Genomic DNA, 20,694 nt, shown 5'->3' with positions numbered 1-20,694 from the left:
TAGCTCTGTTGTTTTGGTATTCTGCCATCATCCCAGTGCTGTTTGTCCTGAACATGATATTTGCTGTCAAATGGTCCATAACATTTACATAAAGCTGAGTCATACTGAACTATGTCTGAACTATCCCCCCCCATCCCTCACTGCCTGCTGTAGTGGACACTACAAAAGCTGGACCCTGGGGCATTCTATTTATAGACTTGCTTTGTTCCAGTTCTAGGGGCTTCTGTCCATCCTATGATGTCATAATGACATTCTCTGTTGTTTTCCAATTGTTCCAAAATCCCAGAGAGCTTCACCAATAGTCAATCTTCTGTACTTTACAAACAAAGGGCACTTAAACTCCCGAAAATGTTGTTTGTCCACCTCAAACTAAATGTAATTTAAGCCGTTTCATTTTAAATGCACTTTGCAAATGTTTGGGACATGTCTAAATACAGTACAAAAATATTAATTTTGTTTTGCTTATCTAGTAATAAAGGACAAGTAAATTAAATGTGTTGAATTTGTATGTTTTGAATAAAAAATAAAAAAAAAACAGAAATGCCAGAATCTGTAACATGCTTGCAGATGTAGACCTTTTCTTGAAATATAACAGGGTTGAATGGTTGACCATAACTAATGAGATTGAATAAGATTATTCACTTGCCTTTCTTGCTATAGAATAGGATGCATACATTAGCTACAATTCATGCTTTTAACTGTACGTCAGATAATGTATAGATAGTAGCATTGCTCACTTGGACCATGCACATTGTGTTTTTAACAACATGATCACACAGGAAATCAAATAGTTAAACTCTGGAAGTAATCGGATTGACATAAACAATGTTGAGCGCAATTCGGAAGTTGCATTTTCACTACTGATGGTTAGGTTTAGGTTGGGTTTAGGGTGTTAAAATATGCATTCCTGTTGGCTTTATTACATCATTTGCAACTAATAATCTTTTACAACTACAAGGAGCTACTCTGTGGATATTTCACCAGAAAACTGGTGCTGACAATGACACTTAAATGGGCTGCACTTGTATAGCGCTTTTTTTAAACTTAGAGGTACCAAAGTGCTTTACACTGTGTCTCAATCACACATTCACACACACATTTACACTTACACTCACTCATACACCAAGGCGCTGCCTGTCATTGGGAGCAACTTGGAGTCCAGTGTCTTGCCCAAGGACACTTCGGCATGTGGAGTCATGTGGGCCGGGAATCGAACCACCAAACCTGCTATTGGCAGCCAACCTGCTCTACCACCTGAGCCACAGCTGCCCCTATCAATTTACCACCTTACCATTGCGGCCACTGTGGGCAGTGGTTCAAATTTCGTTAAACAAACCAATTTCAGCAGCAAGACTTTCAACTGATGTGTTGCCGAAATAAACGTGTGATCAGTTTGATTTTTAAAATGGCATTTCAAGTTAAAAGTAGTTTAACTTTTAAAAACAAATCTTGAGACTCCTGCTGTCATTTTCATTCTTTTACGCACAAGAACATGTAATGTAGGAACAGCCCCTTCAATCTGTTCCACGTTCCATTGTATATTTTACATTTACATTAATGCATTTCACAGACACTTTTATCCAAAGTGACTGAAGCCCTGTTCAAACGGGATTCGTTTTTTACGGACATGGGGTAATGTAATAATTATCACAGCTGCACCATGATTTAAATCCCTTGCGAATCGGTTACATCAGTCATTTTTCCGGACTCAGGTTAGTGTCTTTTACCTGCTATAAAACACCTGGTAAAATAGCCCCAGGTTTTACTAATCCCGCACGAATTGATATAAGGATAAATATTACCCAATATACTGTGAGAAGTGTTTTCACACTTTTGCAGTGTTTCTACCTGTTTTGAAAATAAAATTGTTTCACTGCATTTTGTAAAAAAGAAATAGCAATAAAAGATTATTCAATACAACTCATGCCAACATTTCTTTTTTCAAGAATTTCAGGTGACTCGTAAACATCAAGAAAATGGAAAATCTTCAGTAGCTAGCCTAGCATATGCTTCTCCCAATAAAATGATCAATAAAATGACCAATGATGCTAATATTTAAAAACCTTATTGCTGCAAAAGTAATCAGTACCAAGTAGGGTTGCCACCCATCCTGTAAAATATGGGATCTTCCCGTATTTAAAGATGAAATGATGCATCCCATATCTAATCAATAAGGGATGCGACTTGTCCCACATTTAAGCTGGTCTGATGGCGTCACTTCAAAATCATTAACTTTCATATTTGTTGGAAATGTTGCCTATGGTGGGTAAGGGAACATGTTAACATGGGCTCTATTCTGTTTATGTAAACCTATTTCCACTTTAATATAAAACATTTTGTGCAAAACAACAGTAATAGAACTAAAACCAACCTCAAACTGTAAACGACAGATGTAGCCTCAAGTGAAGAACAAAGTTTTGTCAGGGCTAAACAAATTTTTATGTAATTGCTATACACAGATCAAATTGGACTGCTTTCTGTGATATGAGCGTGAAGCGATCGTCTGTGTTCTGTAACTGCTTTCGGGTCCTTGGATAACATATAACGTGCAAGTAAGGGCAGCTGGTGGACTTTCTGGTGCCCCCCCAGGGAGTTGGTGCATTGGTGCTCTACGCAGACTGCGTAGTATGTGTGTAGGGAGCGGCGGTACTGCTTTGAAGTATTTCCACGCCACCGACATCGGCCTTTGCTTGGTAGCGCCATGATAATGGCTAGATTGATCGAGAGTGAAACCTGAGCAATGAGGGGCGGGGAGGCATATACTGTATTTTCGGCTCATATTTTCTGCCTTTTTTCTCTTTCGACCAAAATAAAAAAATGCATTTTTGGCCGAAGATTTTCGGTGGCCGAAATTTCGGTGCATCTCTAGCTGAAACGTGCTAAAACAGGAGAGGGTGTGGTAAGGGACCGTCTGCAAAGTCCATATATTGTGCTGAAACATGCTAAAACAGTGGAGGGTGTGGTAAGGGACCATCTGAAAAGTCTACACATTGTGCTGAAACGTGATAACACTGTGGAGGGTGTGGTAAGGAACCATCTTAAAAGTCCACACATTGTGCTGAAACATGTTAAACAGTGGAGGGTGTGGTAAGGGACTGTCTGAAAAGTCTACACATTGTGCTGAAACATGAGAACACTGTGGAGGGTGTGGTAAGGAACCATCTGAAAAGTCCACACATTGTGCAGAAACATGCTAAAACAGTGGAGGGTGTGGTAAGGGACCGTCTGAAAAGTCCACACATTGTGCAGAAACATGCTAAAACAGTGGAGGGTGTGGTAAGGAAGCATCTGAAAAGTCCACACATTGTGCTGAAACATGGTAAAACAGTGGAGGGTGTGGTAAGGAACCATCTGAAAAGTCCACACATTGTGCTGAAACATGGTAAAACAGTGGAGGGTGTGGTAAGGAACCATCTGAAAAGTCTACACATTGTGCTGAAACGTGATAACACTGTGGAGGGTGTGGTAAGGAACCATCTGAAAAGTCCATACATTGTGCAGAAACATGCTAAAACAGTGGAGGGTGTGATAAGGGACCGTCTGAAAAGTCCACACATTGTGCAGAAACATGCTAAAACAGTGGAGGGTGTGGTAAGGAACCATCTGAAAAGTCTACACATTGTGCTGAAACATGTTAAAACAGTGGAGGGTGTGGTAAGGAACCATCTGAAAAGTCCACACATTGTGCTGAAACATGGTAAAACAGTGGAGGGTGTGGTAAGGAACCATCTGAAAAGTCCACACATTGTGCTGAAACATGGTAAAACAGTGGAGGGTGTGGTAAGGAACCATCTGAAAAGTCTACACATTGTGCTGAAACGTGATAACACTGTGGAGGGTGTGGTAAGGAACCATCTGAAAAGTCCACACATTGTGCAGAAACATGCTAAAACAGTGGAGGGTGTGGTAAGGGACCGTCTGAAAAGTCCACAAATTGTGCAGAAACATGCTAAAACAGTGGAGGGTGTGGTAAGGAACCATCTGAAAAGTCCACACATTGTGCAGAAACATGCTAAAACAGTGGAGGGTGTGGTAAGGGACCGTCTGAAAAGTCCACACATTGTGCAGAAACATGCTAAAACAGTGGAGGGTGTGGTAAGGAACCATCTGAAAAGTCTACAAATTGTGCAGAAATGTGTTAAAACAGTGGAGGGTGTGGTAAGGAACCATCTGGAAAGTCAAAATATTGTGCTGAAATGTGTTAAAACTGTGGAGGGTGTGGTAAGAACCATCTGAAAAGTCCACACATTGTGCTGAAACATGGTAAAACAGTGGAGGGTGTGGTAAGGAACCATCTGAAAAGTCCACACATTGTGCTGAAACGTGATAACACTGTGGAGGGTGTGGTAAGGAACCATCTGAAAAGTCCACACATTGTGCAGAAACATGCTAAAACAGTGGAGGGTGTGATAAGGGACCGTCTGAAAAGTCCACACATTGTGCAGAAACATGCTAAAACAGTGGAGGGTGTGGTAAGGAACCATCTGAAAAGTCTACACATTGTGCTGAAACATGTTAAAACAGTGGAGGGTGTGGTAAGGAACCATCTGAAAAGTCCACACATTGTGCTGAAACATGGTAAAACAGTGGAGGGTGTGGTAAGGAACCATCTGAAAAGTCCACACATTGTGCTGAAACATGGTAAAACAGTGGAGGGTGTGGTAAGGAACCATCTGAAAAGTCTACACATTGTGCTGAAACGTGATAACACTGTGGAGGGTGTGGTAAGGAACCATCTGAAAAGTCCACACATTGTGCAGAAACATGCTAAAACAGTGGAGGGTGTGGTAAGGGACCGTCTGAAAAGTCCACAAATTGTGCAGAAACATGCTAAAACAGTGGAGGGTGTGGTAAGGAACCATCTGAAAAGTCCACACATTGTGCAGAAACATGCTAAAACAGTGGAGGGTGTGGTAAGGGACCGTCTGAAAAGTCCACACATTGTGCAGAAACATGCTAAAACAGTGGAGGGTGTGGTAAGGAACCATCTGTAAAGTCTACACATTGTGCAGAAATGTGTTAAAACAGTGGAGGGTGTGGTAAGGAACCATCTGAAAAGTCTACATATTGTGCTGAAATGTGTTAAAACTGTGGAGGGTGTGGTAAGTAACCATCTGGAAAGTCTAAATATTGTGCAGAAATGTGCTAAAACAGTGGAGGGTGTGGTAAGGAACCATCTGTAAAGTCTAAATATTGTGCTGAAATGTGTTAAATCTGTGGAGGCTGTGGTAAGGAACCATCTGGAAAGTCTAAATATTGTGCAGAAATGTGTTAAAACTGTGGAGGGTGTGGTAAGGAACCATCTGGAAAGTCTACATATTGTGCTGAAATGTGTTAAATCTGTGGAGGCTGTGGTAAGGAACCATCTGGAAAGTCTACACGTTGTGCAGAAATGTGTTAAAACAGTGGAGGGTGTGGTAAGGAACCATCTGGAAAGTCTACATATTGTGCTGAAATGTGTTAAAACTGTGGAGGGTGTGGTAAGGAACCATCTGGAAAGTCTAAATATTGTGCAGAAATGTGCTAAAACAGTGGAGGGTGTGGTAAGGAACCATCTGTAAAGTCAAAATATTGTGCAGAAACATGCTAAAACTGTGGAGGGTGTGGTAAGGAACCATCTGAAAAGTCTAAATATTGTGCAGAAACATGCTAAAACTGTGGAGGGTGTGGTAAGGAACCATCTGGAAAGTCAAAATATTGTGCTGAAATGTGTTAAAACAGTGGAGGGTGTGGTAAGGGACCGTCTGAAAAGTCCACACATTGTGCAGAAACATGCTAAAACAGTGGAGGGTGTGGTAAGGGACCGTCTGAAAAGTCCACACATTGTGCAGAAACATGCTAAAACAGTGGAGGGTGTGGTAAGGAACCATCTGAAAAGTCCACACATTGTGCAGAAATATGTTAAAACAGTGGAGGGTGTGGTAAGGAACCATCTGGAAAGTCTACATATTGTGCTGAAATGTGTTAAAACAGTGGAGGGTGTGGTAAGGAACCATCTGGAAAGTCTACATATTGTGCTGAAATGTGTTAAAACAGTGGAGGGTGTGGTAAGGAACCATCTGTAAAGTCAAAATATTGTGCAGAAATGTGTTAAAACAGTGGAGGGTGTGGTAAGGAACCATCTGGAAAGTCAAAATATTGTGCTGAAATGTGTTAAAACTGTGGAGGGTGTGATAAGGGACCGTCTGAAAAGTCCACACATTGTGCAGAAACATGCTAAAACAGTGGAGGGTGTGGTAAGGAACCATCTGAAAAGTCTACACATTGTGCTGAAACGTGATAACACTGTGGAGGGTGTCGTAAGGAACCATCTGAAAAGTCCACACATTGTGCAGAAACATGCTAAATCAGTGGAGGGTGTGGTAAGGGACCGTCTGAAAAGTCCACACATTGTGCAGAAACATGCTAAAACAGTGGAGGGTGTGGTAAGGAACCATCTGAAAAGTCCACACATTGTGCTGAAACATGTTAAAACAGTGGAGGGTGTGGTAAGGGACCGTCTGAAAAGTCCACACATTGTGCAGAAACATGCTAAAACAGTGGAGGGTGTGGTAAGGGACCGTCTGAAAAGTCCACACATTGTGCAGAAACATGCTAAAACAGTGGAGGGTGTGGTAAGGAACCATCTGAAAAGTCCACACATTGTGCAGAAACATGCTAAAACAGTGGAGGGTGTGGTAAGGACGCTGAAAGTCACACATGTGAAACATGCAAACAGTGGAGGTGGTGGAACATCTGAAAGTCCACATTGTGCAGAAACATGCTAAAACAGTGGAGGGTGTGGTAAGGGACCGTCTGAAAAGTCCACACATTGTGCAGAAACATGCTAAAACAGTGGAGGGTGTGGTAAGGAACCATCTGAAAAGTCCACACATTGTGCAGAAACATGCTAAAACAGTGGAGGGTGTGGTAAGGAACCATCTGTAAAGTCAAAATATTGTGCTGAAATGTGATAACACTGTGGAGGGTGTGGTAAGGGATCTGAAACCAACCCCTAGAATGTCTAGAATCTTTTTGTGCTTTTTTCCCCCAGTGAATAAGAAAATAAATGAGAGAGATATGGAGCTGCAATATGTGGTACTAGTGGAGCAGAATGTTGTTTAGTTTCAAGCTGTTCTTTGCCATCTTTAGCCGAGTCTGTGTGGAGGAAAAAAAAGCTCATTGCTTTTCTGTGAGTTCACTTTTGACGTCATTAATGCATCAGATGGATGAATCATAAGTCTTTGTTTTGAATATGCTGCGCTCTCTCTCTTTATTGCACACCGCACACACAAACTCACATACTTCTCTTGACCTTGTGTGAGATTTGCTTTGTTTAAGATCAGTCAGCCATGTTAAATGGATGATGCCAGCTATGCGACGTCTGCTGCCATCAGATAAAGTGTGACATCCATTCAAATTAAACATAAAACAATCAGTTAATGAAGTATTACAGGCACGTGGCTGTGAGCAATCCATATTCCCTGTAAATAACCTGCAGAAATATCTATAGGGGCAGACGGCCTTCCTGACTTTATGAAGGTTCGACTGGGTTAGTGAGAAATAGAGACTGTAAGCAAACGTGTGTGTGTGTGTGTGTGTGTGTGTGTGCACGCAGTCATTTTTCTTAAAAGTGCTTAAGGGAGTCTGTCAGTCGAAGAGAAAATGGATGTATTCACATGTCTGATACATCACTTCCTCTCCTGCCAGTAAAGTATGAACTTTTTCTATAATATCTTCAACTCTGGCGCATTTTTTGGCTGCTGCCCGCAATCATTCACTCCCAAATTTAAAAGGTCACCTTACACACAACATTTACATTTATGCATTTGGCAGATGCTTTTATCCAAAGCGACTTACAGTGCACTTATTACAGGGACAATCCCCCCGGAGCAACCTGGAGTTAAGTGCCTTGCTCAAGGACACAATGGTGGTAGCCATGAGGTTAGAACCTGTGACCTTCTGATTAACAGCCCTGTGCTTTAGCCACTACGCCACCACCACTCCCCACACAAAGTGGACTAATTGCAAAAAGATTGGTCTCATAAAATGGTAATGTATATATATTTTAGTTTTTTAACTTCATAATTGTTGTGGGTCATCTCAAGGCATTTTTGCCAATACAAGATTATGATTAGTTTTTCACAATGATTCACGAGACTTGAAATATTATGCAAACATATTACAGTATTATGTTGCTTTTATATTTTTAAAGTTTGAAAGTTCCAGTCCCCATTCACTGTAACTGTATAATCATTTTTTTTTTCTGTTTACAGAGCCTTGCCTGTGAAAGAGACAATTGTGATTTCTCAGTATTCATATTTCAATGATATTCGTCAGGTAGTAGACAGTTTCACCATGAGCCAAACATTTTATGAGTTCCAAAATAATTAAAAAATAATTTCATTGTTTCTGTGTAGAGTTTCTGAAGATTTAATATTTAATATTTATTGCTGTGTCCTCTAAACAGCTGCTGCTGTGCATGTTTAACTGGTAATGAGTGTTATGCACTTTGAGAGTTCCTTCTGGGAGTGAAGGGAAGTTGTTGAGTTCAGGAAGGGGTTCTTACCTCTGCCATAGAACACAGCTGGCTTACGCATGGGTCATGACCCGCAGAATCAATCACAGAGCAGCTACTACCACACAGATGGTCACACAGAGTGGTGTGAGGGCGGCATCAGGTGTGTCAAGATTCAGGAAAACCCCTGAACGGGGACTGACCCATCACTCTAATGCAGAGAGTTGAATAGGGAAGCCTTGTCTGATGTAATCCTCAGATCTCACACAATTTTAGCTAACTTTATTTTCGTCGACATAAAGTCTGATATACTTTGCAGGTTATTCTGGTCAAGAATCACCCACTTAGACAGAAAGAGAGCATCTGAGGGGTAAATTTGTGTCATCGAGTATATTTTGATTATTTGTGACTAAAAATAAAATTCTGAATATCTTCCTTCCCTCACTTCCTTCATACCATGTATCCCTTCCTTCATTGCTTCCTTCAGTCCATCCATTCATCCATCCCTCCTACCATCTGTCATTACTTTCTTCCTTCTGCTCTTCCTTCATTCAAACCAGAGCTTTACAGTGGTTTGCATCTTATTTAAAGGGCAGGACTTTTTTGGTGAAGATTGTGCCATCCTCATCTGCACCCATGTCGTGTGGTGTTCCACAAGGATCCATCCTAGGATCTGTGTTGTTTTCTATCTATATCCTTCCTCTTAGTTCCATTTTTCAAAAATATAAAATTTCGTATCACTGTTATGCTGATGACTCCCAACTTTACCTTCCTATCAGGTCAGATGATACTGGCTCAACTGACAATCTCTTAACATGCCTAGCTGAAATCAAGAGTTGGATGTCTAAATCAGTTGAATGAAAATCAAACTGTGGTTCTCCTGCTAGGCTCTCATGCCCCACCAGTACCTTCAGAAATCAGTTTGGCTCCTTAGGAGACTTGAAAAATCCTGGTGTCATTTTCGATCCCCTCCTGCAATTTGACAAGCAAATAAATGCTGTTTTTAAGAATATTTTTTCCTACTCAGATCTGTAGCAAAATTGAAAAATCCTAGAAAAGGTATTGTCCTCCCAACTATGTTCATTTTTACAGAGTTGTATATACTAACTATTTCAGTCAGGATTTATGCCCCATCATAGTACAGAGACTGCACTTATCAGAGTTACAAATGACTTGCTCTTATCATCTGATCACGGTTGCATTTCTCTTTTAGTGCTTTTAGATTTTAGTGCTGCCTTCGACAACATAGATCACAGCATTCTCTTGAATAAGCTTGAGAATTATGTTTGCATTTGTGGACTTGCATTAGCACTGTTTAGGTCCTATTTAGCAGACCGCTACCACTTTGTGTAAACGAGCAATTGTCAAATCAAACAAAGGTTAAATATGGAGTGACTCAGGGATCAGTTTTAGGGCCTCTGCTTTTCTCCTTATATATGCTTCCTCTGGGTGATATTATCAGGAATTGTGGAATAAGTTTCCATTTATATGCTGACTTTATATTTCTTTGAAACCCGACGAAATTTCAAAATTCTCCAAATTAGTTGTGTATCAATGAAATCATAGATTGGATGGCCAGAAATGTCCTTCTACTCAATTCTGACAAAACAGAGGTACTTATTAAAAACGTCTAAATATAAGCATCTAAAATATAATTTGAATCTCGATGGATGAATTTCCAGATCCACCTCCGTTCCTGCTTGATGTCAGACTTCACTGCTATGTGTCTCTGAGTGATGACAACTAAACACTGCTGGTGCAAGCCAGACATCACGTCAGTCTACTACCATGAACTTCTTCGGATGAACTGATGCCTACTCCAACCATAAGACATGGGATCATATGCCACAGCCTGAACCTTGGATTTAGTATAGACCTCACCGAAATTACCTGCTGGTTGAACTGCGATGCACCTCACTGATCTCTGCCTGCATCACCTTTGTCTAATGATGGACTACATTGTTAAAATGAGATACATAGACTATCAATTATTTGCCAACAAAAGCCTTCATCATCCAACTAACAAAGGACAATGCGTCTATGTGAACTTCTGCAGTTAATCCAGGCTGAACTTCAAAGACATTATTCATTTATCTTTCAGTTCATACAAGTCTTTGTATAAACATTGGCCCTTAACACTTACATGTACTTTGTTTACTTATTTTTAACCATGACTTGCAATGCACATATATGCAGTAATATAGGCATTATATTCATGCTGTTTAGCCAGAGGGGAACTGGCCCCCACAGTGCGCCTGGTTTCTCTCATCCTCTCTTCCATCCATCTTTACTTCCTTCCTTTCATCCATATTTGTTAATTCCTTCCTTCATCAATCCATCCATCCATCCCCTCTTCCATCCATCTTTACCTCCTTTCATCCATATTTTCCCATCCTTCCTTCCTTCTTTCTATCCATACTTCTCTCCTATCTATCTATCTATCTATCTATCTATCTATCTATCTATCTATCTATCTATCTATCTATCTATCTATCTATCTATCTATCTATCTATCTATCTATCTATCTATCCTTTCTTTCATGCATCAATCAATCCATCCATCCCTCCTTCCATCCATTTGGCTTCCTTCCCTCCCTCCCTCACTCCTTCCTTCATTCCTTCCATCAACCATCCATCCATCCATCCACCCCTCCTCCCATCCATCTTTATTTCCTTCCTTTCATCCATCTTTTTTCCTTCCTTCCTTTCCTCCCTCCTTCCTTCCTTCCTTCCTTCCTTCATTATTTCCATCCATCCATTCATCCTTTCTTCCTTCTGTCTTTCATTAACTATGTCCTTCCTTCCTTTGTTCCTTACTCCTTTCGTTCCATCCATCCATCTCTCCTTCTTCCTTCCTTCCTTCCTTCCTTTCTGTCTTTCTTCCATCATCCATCCATCCTTCCTTCCTTCCCTGCCTCCCTTCCTTCCTTTCTTCAATCATCCATCCATTTATCCATCCATCCTTCCTTCCTCCCTCCCTTCCTTCCTTTCTGTCTTTCTTCCATCAACCATCCATCCTTCCTTCCTTACCTGCCTCCCTCTCTTCCTTCCTTTCCTTCTTTCTTTCTTTCTTTCCTTCTAATGAATTCATCCGTCCATCCCTCCCCAGGGTAGTACGCTATAGTCTCTCTCTTGTTTTTTTGTTCAATGCCATACGAACAAAAGGTATTTATATATAGTCACCATAATAATATGTAACATTGCCAGACACAATATTTTACATACATTTTAATTATTTTAAAACTTTACATGTTTTCAGTGCTTTTTTGTTATGTGTTTAAGCCAATGAGCATTAAGCTGTGTTGTCAGCAAGTTGTTTCGCATCATGCTTGAAGTTTGCGCAGCTGGAAAAATCCAACTACTCCGTCTGCTCTCACAAGTCTTTTTTGGCATATGTCACCATGAAATCACAGCATAGTCGGACAGATTTCTAACCGGCATGCACCTGCCGCTGATCACTGGTGTTTGTGCTGGAAATAAAAACAATTTTTAGAAGAGAGCTCAGCTGGAAATGAGAGTGTGTGGGGGTGTTAGATCGGTGTCAAGTGACGTTTTAGTGGGCATGACATCACACACACACACACACACACACACACACACACACACACACACACACACACACACACAGAGACAGACAGACAGACAGACAGACAGACAGACAGACAGACAGACAGACAGACAGAGACAGACAGAAATATTTATAAGCTTGTTTTTAAAGTAAACCACAATTTCTTTCAAGAGAGAAAGGCACCTGAATATTTATCAAGCATTTATTGCCAAAACCAAATTCCAGTTTGGCAATAAAATACGCAATTTAAACTTTTTTTAAGCTGCATATTACACATTGGAAATTTAAGGTTTTTTTCCACAGAAAACCATCTACATTAGCTCTCAAAAACCATTTGCATGTCCACATATTCAAAGCTGTGAAATGGCTTCAGAGGACTTTGAATGTAGTGCTTAAGTCATATGGATTCGTTTTAAAGCACCTTTATGATGCTTTTTGGAGCTTGACAGCTCAGCATCAACATTCTGCCAAATTTCTCCTTTTGTGTTCCATAAAAGAAAACAATGTCATACAGATTTGAAATTACATGATTTTCATGTATGTGTGAACTGTACCTTTGAATTGAATTCCAACAATTGAATAACCAACACACACACACACACACACACACTCAAGAGATGTTGGAAATAATCCTCGTCTTTGCATAATCAGTTTTTACACTTGACTGCGCAACCATCCCCGGAGCTTTTGTTACAGGTTAAATGATCTATATAAAGAGGTGGATGAGCTAATAATGAACTTAAGCTCTGAAGTGTTAGAACGTTCCTGAATATCCCAAACAATAGTAATTACAAGTAAATCCATCTGAAGCCTGACAAACATGCATGCCAGTTCATGCATGTTAATGAGAAATGATTTACATATTCAATGTGACAGCAGACGAAATCAGGTCATACTAATCTAAGTACTAATGAAGCTCTTTTCATTTGTATTCCATATAAAGCTTTTGATTATTAATTAACCTTCAGAAAATGTATTCCCTTTAATTAGTCCTAATTAGTCCAATTATTCCTATTGCTGTTGTTTTTACAAACCCCTAAAATGCCCACACTTGCCACGGCCAATGAGCCAACGCCCACGCCTGCCAACACCCTCGGCCAATGAGCCAACGCCCACGCCTGCTAACGCCCACGCCTACCACGGCCAACGAGCCAACGCCCACGCCTGCCACGGTCAACGAGCCAACGCCAACGCCCACGCCTGCCACGGCCAACGAGCCAACGCCCACGCCTGCCACGGCCAACGAGCCAACGCCCACGCCTGCCACGGTCAACGAGCTGGAAGTCTCGTCCTTCCCAGAGCCAGCGTTGCTGTAATAAGGGCTCTGTAAGTCGCTTTGGATAAAAGCGTCTGCCAAATGCATAAATGTAAATGTAAAATGTAAATGTAATATTTGGGCTTTAGTGGGGTGGTTTATAAGGGCTCCAAATTATTTTGTTTAAGTGTATTCATAATAAAATTGCCATTGCAGGTGCGGTGCAGCCCTGTATAACACTAGCTTCTGTTTCTTCAAACCTGTTACTTTACATCTGTTCCTGCGTGCCGTTTCATCAGAGTCGCTTCATTGTTTATTATTCCAAACTTGTTGCACTAGGCTAAGTTTGTCTTGGTTCTGGATTGTACAGTGCAAAACATTAAAGAATATAAGAAAAATATATAATTATATATAACAAGTGTGTACTATATGTTGTTCCAGAAATGAAAACCCAACAGAAACACATACAAAAAATATATTTTAATGAATGCTTGCCAAATAAGAGCAATCTCTAATGAGTTGGGCTTAGTTGCTTTCAATAAGGCAGAAAATCAGATCCAGGTCGGGTTTCATGATCATAACGTGGGAAATTGTGCTTTAAAAATAACTTAACGTACAGTTTCATGTTGACAATCCGTTTTATATGTTGATCAATCTTGAACAGGCAATTTTGTCATATATGCTCCATTTCAGGTGCTCTAATACAACACTTGTCAGCAAACTGGTTGACATGTCCACGATTCACATTTGAGTTAAAAACGACCATGGAGCCCTGCTAATTACAGACTTGTGTAGAGCAGGAGAGATAACCTAAATTTAGCAACAACACCCACCATGTAAACTGAACAGAGAGAGTGTTATACTGCGAAAGTTCATCCAAATTTTATGTGAATATGTATTAATTTTATTTGTGCATGTATGTATTTTGATTGAAAAGCAGTAAAAATAGCTATGTAGGTTCATCAAATATATAATTGCATCCTACTGAAAATAAACATCAATAACTGTTGTGCCCAAACAAAGACCAAGTTCATAAAGAAGCAACTAGATTTATGTTTATTGGAGAAAGTGTAAGTGATGTTTGCTTGTGCAAAAGCTGCTGCCAAAGTTTAATACTTTTTAGTGGTTTGTTAAAATCTTGTATCCATTAAAAAACAATATGTGATACAGTATGCAATGCCTGCATATTAACACTGTTGTCACATGACCTTACAATGTCACATGTTTAATAATCAGTAGCGAGTGGCACCCAGTTATCATGTCATAATACATTTATAATCAGCTTTTGTGTAACTATCTGATGACCATCCAATAAATGAGTCAAGCAGGTGATGTTAAAAACCATGGTTGATTTTACTTCAACTTCATTCATCACACAGGAAATGTGAGGTCAAGGCCATGCAAGAGTGCTCTGTTGCATACTGAACGTGTTGCAGATTTTGTACAAATAGTATAAATACAATGGCAGAACATACCCATGGCCAAAAGATTGATGTAACGGAATGCATAATGTTCCATTATCCGTCCAGCCATGTGTCCAACAACATTCCGTTGCCCTGGTAACCAGTATAAAACAATATAAGATACTGTGAGAATGTGGATCAGATCTCTAGATACTACATACCTGCTACAGTTCACTGGGACGGCTGGTCTTTGGGAGAGTGAGTGGGCGTGTCATGCCAGAAGACAAACTCATGCAGTGTTACATTAATCACACTGTTTTCACAACGAAACCACCACAAGCAGAGGTAGCTACAATTATAATGGGAGGGTGAGAACGAAAGGGTGGCGTCCAGAGAGGACAACCTAAAGGGAAGATAAATAACCTCTCTGACGGTAGACAAAAATGACACAGAGAGAAAGAGAGAGTAAAGAGGGGTGGTCTATTTCTGTGCAGCGGTTCTCAGTGGATAGTATGCTTGTAAGGGTTGTCCTGGTCACATGGCCCTGTTCCAACCTTGGAATGTAAAGAGAAATGAAAAGGAAAAGAATGGGAAAATGGAAAGGACAGTGAAGAGAAAATGGAAAAGAAGATATAACAGGAAATGGAAAAGAAAAGAAACGGTAACAGGAAGGCAAAGAGAAAAAGGAAAGAAAATGGAAATTAAAACAGGAAAGGGAAGGGGAAATAGAAAAGAGAAGGAAGTGGAAAAGGAAAAGAAGTTGAAAAGGGAAATGGAAAAGAAAGGAAAAAGGAACAGGAAGGCATAGAGAAAAAAGGAAAGGCAAAGGAAACAGGAAAGACTTTCGGAAAAGTGAAAGGAAAGGAAGTGCAAAGAAAAAAATTGAAAGGAAAGGGGAAAGGGAAATGAAAAAAAAACAGAAACAGGAAAGCAAAGAGAAAGGGGGGAAGGAAAATGAAACAGGAAAGAATATATTAAAAGGAAAGTAAATGAAAATTAAAACAGGAATGGAAAGTGGATATGCAAAGGAGAGGAAATTGGAAAAGGATAAAAGAACATTAAAAGAGAAATGGAAAAGAATAGAAAGAGAAACAGGAAGCAAAAAGGGAAAGGAAACAGGAAAGAATGTCGGAGAAGTGAAAGGAGATGAAGTGGAATAAAAAACTGAAATAGGGACAGGAAACAGAAAGAAAGATGAAAAAGGAAATGAAAAACTAAAACAGAAACAGGAAAGAAAAATGGGAAAGGAAATTGAAACAGGAAACAAATATTAGAAAAAGAATGTTATTGGAAACAGAAAAGGAAAAGAAAATGGAAAGGAAGATGAAAAAGAAAATGAATAGGAAACAGAAACAGGAAGGAAAAGAGAAAAGGGGGAAAGGAAATGGAAACAGGAAAGTATTTTGGAAAAGTGAAAGGAAAGGAAGTGGAAACAGAAATTAGAAAGCAAAGAGAAAGCGGCAGAGAAGATGTAAACAGGAATAAATAGAGTAAAAGGAAAGTAAATGGAAATTAAAACAGGAAAGGGAAGAGGAAAGAGGAACGAGAAGGAAGTGGAAAAGAAAAAGAAGTTGAAAAGGGAAATGGAAAAGAAAGGAAAAAGAAACAGGAATGCATAGAGAAAAAAGGAAAGGCAAAGGAAACAGGAAAGACTTTCGGAAAAGTGAAAGGAAAGGAAGAAAAAGAAAAAAACTGAAAGAGGAAGGCAAAGAGAAAAATGGAAAGGAAATGGAAACAGGAAAGAATGTCGGTAAAGTGAAAGGAAAGGAAATGGAAACAAAAAAACTGAAAGGAAAGGAAAAAGGGAAAGGAAACAGAAAGAAATATGAAAAAGGAAATGAAAAATGAAAATAGAAACCGGAAAGCAAAGAGAAAAAGGGGCAAGGAAAACAAAACAGGAAAGGGAAAAAGGAAAAGGAAGCGGAATTGAAGATGAAAAAGGAAATGGAAAGCAAAACAGAAACAGGAAAGCAAAGGAAAAAGGGGAAAGGAACTTGAAACAGGAAACAATTATTAGAAAAAGAACGTTATTGGAAACAGAAAAGGAAAAGAATATGGAAAGGAAGATGAAAAAGAAAATGAATTGGAAACAGAAACAGGAAGGAAAAGAGAAAGGGGGAAAGGAAATGAAACAGGATAGAATATAGGAAAAGAAAGGAATCGGAAACACAAAAAGTAAAGGAATGGGAAAAGGAGAAGTAAACAGAAAGGAAGTTGAAAAGGAAATGGAAGAGAAACAAACAGGAAAGCAAAAAAGAAAGTGGGACAGGAAAAAGTGTAGGAAAAGAAAAGAAAGTGGAAACAGAAACAGGAAACAAAAGAAAGCAAAAAAACAGACACAGAAAATTAAAGGAAAGAAACTAGAAATTTAAACAAGATGGATAGAGTAAGGAAAGACAAAGGAAAGGGGAAAAATGAAAGGACAACAGAAGGGAAAACAGGAAAGGAAAGAGGAAAAGGAGAGGAATACTGGTATGAACATGGGGATACTAAAAATTTGATGACTAAAATAAAGCCAGAAGAAAATGCATTAAACATAGAAGTTTGTCTGAAATCCAGCATTTTCATCTGTTAACTCTTCATTTTTTAAAATGGAAACAACAATGTATTAATAGTCCATATCCAGGGATATGTTCTCTTACTTTTAACCATAGACTGTAAAAAAAGATGGCCGACGCCCCTTCGCTCTTTTCCATTGGTGAGAACTGAAGCCGCCAGTGTCCCGATATGGCGCTGACATCTTGGGACTTGAGTCTGCGCAGTTGCGATTTCGGGACCAGACCTGCGCAGTAGTGAGCAGGAAGTAAAGCCGCGAAATCAAGGCCCCGCCCTCACTCTCGCTGAATCAATCGCAAGGACACGCCCCTGCACTTTTGACTTATGACGGTGTGAAATAATGAATTATAGAAATTTAGATATTAAATTTAAAGCTCCAATCTCCTCAGTCCTCCGAAGATCCCGAAAAAAGTCTGTTGGTGCTTCAGTGACTACTTCGCTCAGAGAACCTGTCAATCACAGCTGTCAATCATGATGTCACAGCACCGTTTTTATAGCATCAAATAACTAAAAACAAACTTATTTTGAAAACAAACACTTGAAATGACATCAACGTGATAGAAACGACAGTAAATGACAGAAACTATCTTTGGAAAAAAGATATGTGAAGTGTAATTTAATTGTTTAGTTGGTCTCACGTCCTGTTGAATAACATGGGGAGGCGGGGTTTATGACCTATACTAGGACCAGTCACCGCTCAGTGGTTGAAGAATGTCACTGCTCTGGAGAATCTGTTTTAGTGTCTGGTTGTTTTTGTTTTGACGGCCTTGAATTGCAGCTTGGAAGTTCGTGATTAACCTTGACTGCAAAAATGACCTCCAGTGAAGCCATCCAATATTTCAGTAACTGCAATTTTATTAGAAGGAATTTATGTAGAGCTGTCTGGAGTATTTTGAGTTATACAGTAAATCACACAGGGGCTGTAAACACACCAGACTTAGTCGAGAATGATAAGACATCCTTCAAATCCCAGTGGATCTTCTTCTCCTCTCAGAGAGTGATACATCACTCACCATTCACGACCTGAAGTTATGGAAAAACATGTCAATTTAAAGGAATAGCTTAGCCACAAACTAAAGTTCTGTCATTATTTACTCGCCATCATGTTACTTTAAACTGTATGCTTTTATGTTTTCGGTTGAACAAAAAATGAGAATTTTTTCCAAATATAACTTTAAAATATATACAAATTTAACGGATGGAGCAAATAAAATGTAATTTGGTGGGTTTTATGCTTAATCTTGTGTGACCCCCGCAGACACATGCGTGGACGTTGTATTTTGGCTTTGCTATACGCAACGTATAATTTAAATTCATTTAAACCGACTGTTCTCGGTTCAGGAGAATCTGTGCGGTCAGTAAAGTGTTAAAAAGGAGTCATGTGACAAAACAACATGGCACTGATCACAGCGGAGTTTGTCCTTGAGAGAAACGGCAACAAAACTACATCTGGTAAGAAACCTAATTACGTTTTTACATTGAAACCTGTTTGAGTCAAACGATTAGAGTGATACTCTAGTTTCATCTGATATGCAATTTTTTGTAAATTGAGCAATTTATTGCAAAACAGCATGCTGCTAAACACAATGTACACTTATGTGTACTTAAGCACATTTTTTCCTTAGAAATCCTATATAATCGATGGATCCATCCAAAAACTGAACAATTTTGCTTTCAGAGGCTTTATATGGAGTTACGGTGAAAATGAGGTGAATTTTAAACTGTTCTGAGACCAGTGCAGACAGACAGCACACTGGAGGTTAAGTCATTCACTCAATAGGGAGCAAGGGCGCATCCTACAGCTCTCTATGAAGCTATGTGCATACACTCCTAAAACCAACCAAGGGTCCAGTTTCAGGCTGTAGATGATGTTTGGCAGACATGGGACAATGATAATCAATACATAGACTCAGAATTTATAATATATAATTTTTTTGTAACATGGTTGGCGGTGATTGGATGATGTTGGACATTACTTGTATCAGAATTAATTATGCTAATTTCTGATGTAATGTCTGTAACATCTCAAAAACATGAATAACCAAAACTCCTGGAAACATAATAAACAATTTGATGAAGTAAAATCTGACCTTTTATACATTCAGAAACATAATCAGCTTTATTGCCAAGTATGCTTACACATACAAGGAATTTGTCTTGGTGGCAGAAGTTTCCAGTGAACAAAAAACACAACAAGAAGACAAGAGATAATAAAAAATAGAATACAAATAAAAAGTGAATAGAAAATATAGAGAAATATACGTATGTACAAATACAAATCTGTTATATACAGATGCAAGGGAATATATGGCAGAAGAGGTAGGATATGTTGGATAAATATAAATAGACTAAGCTGTGCATTGCACATAATTATTCCTCAATGGGGCAGTTTTAACTGTCCATGAGATTGATAGCCTGAAGGAAAAAACTGTTCCTGTGACTGACGGTTCTGGTGCTCAGTGCTCTGTAGAGCCATCCAGAAGGCAACAGATAAGCCTGTGGCAGGTTGAACTACCTCAGCTGGCGAAGGAAGTACAACCTCTGATGGGCCTTTTTCACAATGGATTCAATGTGGGTCTCCCACTTCAGGTCCTGTGAGATGGAGCCCAGGACCCTGAATGACTCCATTACTGCCACAGTGCTGTTCAGAATGGTGGGCGGGGTCAATGTTGGGGTGTTCCTCCTAAAGTCCACTATCATCTCCACTGTTTTGAGCATTTTCAGCTCCAGGGTGTTTTGACTGCATCAGACAGCCATTCAACATGCCTTCTGTATACAGACTCATCCTCATCCTGGATGAGGCCAATGACAGTGGTGTCATCTGCAAACTTCAGGACCTTGACAGAGGGATCCTTGGTGGTGCAGTCATTTGTGTACAGGGAGAAGAGTAGTGGGGAGAGCACACATCCCTGGGTTGCACCAGAGCTGATTGTACAGGTGCTGGAAGTGAATTTCTCCTGTCTCACTAACTGCTTCCTATCTGTCAGAAAGCTGGTGATCCACTGACAGATAGTTAGTTTTGGACAGTTGGTTTAATTTAGTCGGGAGAATAGCTGGGATGATGGTGTTGAAATCAAAACTGAAGTCCACAAAAGGATCCTTCCATATGACCCTGGTCTGTCCAGATCTTGCAGGACATAATGCAATCCCATGTTGACTGCATCATCCACAGACCTGTTTGCTCGATAAGCAAATTGAAGGGGATCTAGAAAGGGTCCAGTGATGTCCATCAGGTGGGCCAACACCAGTCCCTCAAATTACTTCCTGACCACAGACATCAGAGCGACAGGTCTGTAGTCATTAATTCCTGTGATTTCGTGTTTCTTTGGGACTGTAATGATGGTGGAGCATTTGAACTTCACACTGCTCCAGTGATCTATTGAAGATGTGTGCCAGCTGGTCAGCACAGGATTTT

Source organism: Xyrauchen texanus, chromosome 9, assembly GCF_025860055.1.
Source record: "Xyrauchen texanus isolate HMW12.3.18 chromosome 9, RBS_HiC_50CHRs, whole genome shotgun sequence".
Classification (NCBI taxonomy): domain Eukaryota; kingdom Metazoa; phylum Chordata; class Actinopteri; order Cypriniformes; family Catostomidae; genus Xyrauchen; species Xyrauchen texanus.
Note: the sequence above shows the minus strand (reverse complement) of the source record.